The sequence below is a fragment of the Oryzias latipes genome, chromosome 16 (genome assembly GCF_002234675.1).
Source record: "Oryzias latipes chromosome 16, ASM223467v1".
In the NCBI taxonomy this organism is placed as follows: Eukaryota; Metazoa; Chordata; class Actinopteri; order Beloniformes; family Adrianichthyidae; genus Oryzias; species Oryzias latipes.
The window spans coordinates 8,764,293-8,771,407 of NC_019874.2; the positions used below are offsets into that span (position 1 = coordinate 8,764,293).

The 7,115-nt window shown below is 37.6% G+C and overlaps 1 long non-coding RNA gene across 1 annotated transcript; it reads left to right on the plus strand.

The window, feature by feature from the left end:
- The first annotated feature begins 218 nt into the window (after positions 1-218).
- On the plus strand, positions 219-3,715 carry LOC105355875. Its single transcript, XR_002875011.1, has 5 exons — positions 219-508; positions 1,030-1,064; positions 1,567-1,710; positions 2,042-2,137; positions 3,497-3,715. It is a non-coding gene; the product is annotated as an uncharacterized LOC105355875 (long non-coding RNA).
- Positions 3,716-7,115: the final 3,400 nt, after the last annotated feature.

Consider the following 7,115-nt stretch of genomic DNA (forward strand, 5'->3'; position numbering starts at 1 on the left):
TTGTACTAACTGTCTTCATTGTGGTGCAACCATCTTCATGGAGCACATCAGAAATAAGAGGAGGATCAGGAAGAAGAACTGGTGTTTCCTCCGATTTTTTTAATTAAGGAGAGAAGTAACTGTTGGATCCAAAGCGCCTGAAGGTCACCTGTTTCCGGAGCATCAGCAGCATCCTGGTAAATGGGTAGGCGACATGCTGAGTGCTGCACTGTAAACCCGGATAGTCCAATGACCTCAAAAGTTTTATAATCATTGAACTCAAAAGTAACAAACAAGTTGAGTCAGCTTAAAACCTATAAGCCGATTCAACTTTTGCCACAGTTATATCTTTATTGGACTAAAACATTTTGAGTAAATGAAACCTTGGAGTCAAAACTTATGAGTAATGAGACGTGATGACGTCATAACGTGCGCCCATGAACGTGAACTCAGCCACAGAAGTCTTCAAGATGGCGGAGGTCTGATGCGAGTGTCAGCTGGCCCAAGTTGATAACGCACATACGTCTAGGTAAGTCGTATTATTTTATTTTTTATTATATTTTATGACTTTCGCCTCTGTATTATATATTTGTTGCTTCTTTTGAAGTTCCTTCAAGTATATCCTTTGTATTCATGACGTGCTCCACGAGTTTGTATGTATCTTCGAATATTTGTTCTGAATAAACAATTATGTATGTTTTGCAGTATCATGTCATCAGAGAATTATTGCTTGTGGTTAAAAGAAGTTGTTGGGGCAAAGTTTCAAGTTTTACGTTTACCGAGTTGGTTGGCGCACAATTTAAATTATCTAACCGTTACTACTAGCTAGCTAACCGTTACTACTAGCTAACCGCTAGCTCTGGCAGAGCGGCTGCCACAGCCACAAATACGAGTCAATGGGAATTGCCTTTTTTCTACTACTTTTTACCACAGGCTCTGTGATTTGGTAATCGTTATGTTTTTGTGTAACTTGTATTTCACGTAGTAACCTAAAATGCAAATGTGGGCAAAGCTAGCTGCCTTACGCTAACATGTTCTCGTATGTTCTAGTGAACCGGCGGTGCGTTTGAAAAATAAGAGCGGAGGTAAGTTTTGATTGTAATTAACATGGCTGCAATATCTAAGACACGAGCAGCTCCCAGTCCAATGAATCCTCCGGCTATGGAGAACATTTGACCTTATTGACAAATTAAATTAATTATAAATAAGTAAAAATGTCTAAGCTACCTTAATGTTATGTAGCAGTAATAACTTTGTCCTGAATTGGGCTCGAGTTAAAGTACTAAATGTATCATACAGTTTGCTTAAGACTCAAAAAACGGTATTTTGGCCACTGGTTTGGTTGTGATTTGTGTTTCACAATGTCAAATATTTTAATATAACTGTTTTGTCTCTTCCTTAAACATCCTCTGAAATATGTCATTCTAGCTAATGCACAAATATTAAAAAAATATTAATATGCATCCTAGATTACATATTGTGGACTGAGTATTGAGGCTATTGTAAAATGCAGCCGTTTTTTCAAGCTACCAGTAGCTTGAAAAAGCTTTAAATTGTGTTTAACATTTTAATTATTTTTTTTTGTAGATGTGAGCTGAATTTCATCGCATCACAAATTTCAACCTGTGAAAACCTGGACAGACATATGCAGAGGATGCTGATCTTTTTGAGACAGAAGGCAGCACGTACCGGAAGGCTGTATGTGACATTCTGCACCTCTATGATAAACAGGTGAGGTGTAACTGCATGGCATGATCAACATTATGCATTAGTATAGCTAAAAGAAGGGGCTGACTTGGATCGGTTCATATTAATCACTGAGCGTTTCTAATTCAGTGACTGACTGTAAATGTTTACTTCACTGGAGAAAAAAACATCAATGTTGATCCCAATGCATTTGTAAATATGAATGTAATGTCATCTTATGTTTGGTGTAGTTTTTGAAATAACTGTACAATTTTAAGATAATTAAAAAGACTAGATGAACTGAACTGAGCCAGACCAAAGGGTGCAGTCATTTGAAATATGTTTGCCATATTAATTTGTATTTGTCTCTGTGCAGCAAGAGCAGACTGCTGATGTCAAAGGTACTCCTGTCCTGTACTGGCTTCTAATATACAAACGTGAGGAGGACCCACAATTCTTCAAAGTTTGGAATGTAAGTACTTTATGACGGATAATGTTTTATTCACTAAATAGTACCAGAGACAGTGTGCTGGTTAATACTCCAGCTGGGTGGGTAATACAACTTAACCAGAAAGTCATGCCAAAGCAATGTTATGTGGCAAAGCACAAATAGTCTCCTAAAATATTGCACTCCAGCTCATCCGTGCTCCTTTACCTGACCGTGGACCTCGACTCTGACTCGTCTCGGGCCCACAGGCGTCCCTTATTTCATCTGGATGACGCCAATCTGCTGGACTTTAAAATGCAGTTGTTGAACTAGAAAATGTAATTCTTCTCTAAGAGTTCTTGTACATCGCCTGTCCGTCCTGGGGGAGGAGTCTTTTTCTTTTTTTTATAAAGGAGTTTTTCCTTACTGTGTAAGAGGGTCTAATGGCAGGGATGCCCAGTTTAGTTTAGTCTGTTTAGTTTAGTTTAGCCAATACCTAATGTATTATGATTTCATGTTCTTGTACAATTGCCGGTATGAAGCCCATGGAGACGACTTTTGTTGTGACATAGGACTATATAAATAAAATTGAACTGAATCTTTGCTCTTAAGTTGCATTGGCAAGAAGGTGACCTTCTTTCCAGCAGGTTGTGTCATTGTTATGGAGATGTTCTGTACTGTAGTTGAAAAACTGCCCCATAACAAAGACACAACCTGGTGGAGAGTTACGAGTGCTAACTGTGAGAGCATGACATCAGGAAAGAGTTCCAGAGGGTGAATAGTAGGTAAGCAGCTGGGCCGGATGGAATTCCTGGACGTGTCCTGAAAGGTGCTGACCATCCAGCACAAGCTGAGAGTTATGTTGGTGAAACTGGTTAGGTGGAGGGAGGGGTGGGGTTTGGGTGAATACATGTGATCCTGTTTTCAGATTGTCATGTTACAAAAGCTTTTGTTTATTTTTTTGTGTACAGTGCCTTATGGAATCATGAGGACTCTTACAAGTAGTCTTATTTTGATTTCATTTGATTTTGTATTATATAAGCTCTGTTCTTCCAGATCCTTTTCAAGCAATAAATCAAGCTCTACATGACTTTAGTTAAAGATCACTGTATTGAATTAAGCAAATGTGATTTAAGTGACGTTTCTGTTTTATTTTCTGTCTTTTTAATCTATGCATTTCATCATTTCTGTAATGAGTTTGATAAATATGTGTAAATTATTTATTGCTTTGACTACAATGCTTGAAATCATTAATTTAAATCAACTTTAATAATTTGCCTGATGTGTAATTTTTGACCTTCTCTTAAAATGTAAATTTCAAGTTGTAGTTTTTGCATAAAGTTTTCTTCCCTCAAACGATCAATTCTCTCTCTTTAATACTACACAGTTTTTTTTTCTTTGCAGATTAAAGAGTCACCAGAGGCAGACATCAGCAGCACCTCTGTTGGCATTCTGACCGTCAGCAACAACAATACAAGTTCAGTGCATTTCTGTCCGCTCAGTACAGCAGTTGTGGTGGAAGATGAGCTTGTGGTAGGCAAATTTCCTAAATGGGTATTTTTTTGAGCGCTAATATTTATAGGGAAAGGGCAGCCTAAGAAAATACTGTTTTATGTGGGAAAAGTGAAAAAAAAAAAAAAGGCTGATAAACAATTTTTGCTTTTCCTGAAATGTAAGAATGCTCTTTTTTATAAAGTTGTATAAGGAAATGGTGTAAAAAAGATTAGTGCTCATTTTTTGCTTTTCTTGAAGACTGATTTTTTTTTTTTTTATGGCTTGTGCACTTTTTCTTGACACAAATTGTGCAGTGTTTTACATTTTCTAGTAAAACAAGTTGTTCAAATGTACTTGTGTAAGGTGGTTTAAAAATAAACTTGCAATTACAATTCTGCCTCAGTTTTTCTTTTGTAAGAATGGTCCTGACTAAGAAGGACAAATAAGACTAGTTTAGACTTCAAATGATTAATTTTGAGTTGAGATATATTAAAGTTTTTTAGTTAATTAACTAATGTATTAAGGTTCAACAAAAACAAAATATTCTAGTTCAGTAAAGTAAGAATCTTTAAGTTAGTTAAATAAAAAGTTATAGTTTAAGTGTTGTTAAATTGTTTTATTTTATTCAACTCAAAGATTTTAAGTTCAAATAACTTGTACTTTTTAAGTAAGTCAACTTAAAAATTATTATGTAATCTGTTTCCTCAAAAATTTTGAGTTCACTGAACTTATTCGGGTTTACAGTGTGCTCTGAACTCCACCTGCATGGCTCCACCAGCGCATGAGTGATGTGCTGCTTCACGCACTTCTTAGACAGTGTCACTCACACGCCCACAGGTGTCACTGCTGATACTGCGCGAGTCACATCACTTTATCTTTTTTATCTCCCTCTTTCTCTGTCGGCTGTTACTTCCCCACATGCTTCAGCTTGCATATAATTTGCATTTGAACTTAGATTAAATCTGCAAAATCCTAAATGTAGACAGAGCCGTGTCCCAGAGCTGCAGCCATGCTGCAGAGGGCCAGGAGCAGAGGGAGCTTTGCTCGCCTCCCAGAGGAGGTCTTGTGCATGGATCAGAGAGTATCTTGGTGCTTCTGTGCTTTTTTCAGAAAAAGACAGAACTTCTTCCATCACAGGAAGGCCACAGAGTCAGTGGGAATTTAACCATCTTTCCACTGTTTCCTTGACATGCGGAGCTCGTTAAATCCAAGGTTCCTGAGCGTCAAGAATATTCAAGGTGCTCCTGAGCTTTGTCAATGAAGACTTTACAGTGGCTAAGTGAGCAAGACTTTACTGTGTGGGACCATTTTTAACCTATCCTAGGCACTTTAACATTGGGAGTTGGGTCATCTAGACCCACTAGACAGTGCAGTGAACCTTTTTTCTTCAATGATTTGTGAACCTCACTGGTGTCCATGGATTACATGAAATCTTTCCACCTTTATCCACCTTTATCATGGTAGGGAGAACACGTCAATGGTCATCTTCACCCTATTTTTCTTGCCATAATACAAATTCTAACAGTCTATTCATTTGGACTATCAGCTGTGTATCCACCTGACTTCTGCACAACACAATTGATGGTCCCAACCCCATTTATAAAGCAAGAAATCACACTTATTAAACCTGACAGGGCACACCTGTGAAGTGAAAAGCAGTAATCAGATCAAAAGGTGGCTACTATGAACAACCTACAATTTGATATATTTTCAGTTGTTTCACACTTTTTTGTTATGTATATAACTCCACATGTGTTAATTCACAGTTTTGATGCCTTCAGTGTGACTCTACAATTTTCATAGTCATGAAAATAAAGAAAACTCTTTAAATGAGAAGCTGTGTCCAAACTTTTGGTCTGTGCTGTATGTTGGAATTTACACTCACATAGACACACACACATATTTGTGCATGCATGCAAGAATACATAAACCTTCATGCAGATAAAGGGACACATGAACTCACAAAAAACACATGGACCTACACAAACACATGAAGCCACACAAACGCATGGACACACTGTCAGACGTCAGAGCTCTGTCTCCCCCTCTGGTCACTGGCGGGAACCATCTCTAGAGTTATAAAAGCACTACATTTCCCAGCACCCCAGCACACAGTTCCTGAATGCCATACACCTGACACTCATGTGCAATCACTCAAAGCACTGTACTGAGCCTCACACAGTGCAAAGTTGTGTTTGTGCCATGCTGCCTGTGTGGTACTGCATGCTTGTTATTGACCCCTGCCTGCCTGACCCTGATTTAGTTTTGTGGACTGTGGTGTTTTCATTTTTCAGACTGTCCCTTAGTGCCTTCTGAGTTGTCACAAAAAGTCAGGTGTGTTGTAGCTTGTAGATGATGGAAGCTAAGAGCTACAGGAGGAAAGCTCCTCTCTTTTCTTTTCCCACAATCTAACCAGATTGATTTGTCTGACACAAGTTGTTGATCAAATTAAACTTGAACATTATAAAATCTTTTCAAATTCAAATGAATTCATTATATCAATCTTGGAAAATACCATTTGGATTGAGACACAATAGACTCTAACATAAAAACTTTCAAGTGCATCACAGTGGACAAAGAACACGTGATGACATCAGCAAAAACTGCTCAGTCCAACATTCCAGTCCAATGTGTGGAAACACTTTGAATTTAGCAAAGAAATGTGACCATACAGTGAGCTAGAATGTTCTAATAATGTTCCCTTTGGATTCTTTGAATGTGGAAAACAACTGTGGGCTGAACTATAGGAAACTAAAATGTGAATGGATTTGACATTCATTCTTGTTTGTTTGTACACATAGTTAATTTACACTTGATTATCTTGAAGAAATCCAAGGAATGTGGAAAACCTTCCCTGTACTGTTCAGTATCAGGTATTTCTCTCTGAGTCACACTGGTTGAAGTTTTGGCTAAAGATGTCCTAGATCAATAGGTCAGTGAATCAGATTTTTCAAAATGAACCAAAATTGTCTATGAAATGCATTATTAACTACAAATTATGATGTGAATCTAATTTTTGTTCAAATGACTCAGTACACCGCTATTGCATACCCCTTCTGATATTTGAATACTTTCATCAGGATTACAAAAGGGCAACATGTGTGTTCATTTTTTTCTATCAGTGTTTTTTGTAACCCGTTCCGCAGTCAAAGAAAACTTTTGTGTAAATCCCTCAGCTCTGTTCAAGTGTAATAACTTGTAACAGTGTCTCCTATGGAAAACAAATTGCTGGAGTAGATTTACATTGAAAAATACACTAATCTTATGATATCACAATGGACCATGAAATACGCATGTTTTTCGAGTTTATCACACAGCATTTATAAGTCAAAACCTTGTTATCACGAAAAAAGTAAATGAGAAGATTTCATTTGTTGCCACTGCAGAAGTTGCAGGACTGAATTGAAAGCTGCATTATTTAAGAACTTTGCAGTCACAGTCATGTCTGCCTCTACTGCAGAAATATCCGAGGAACCCAAACCTCTAGTATCCAAGCTATGCATGAAGATGAAACTCTCCCGATTCTTTA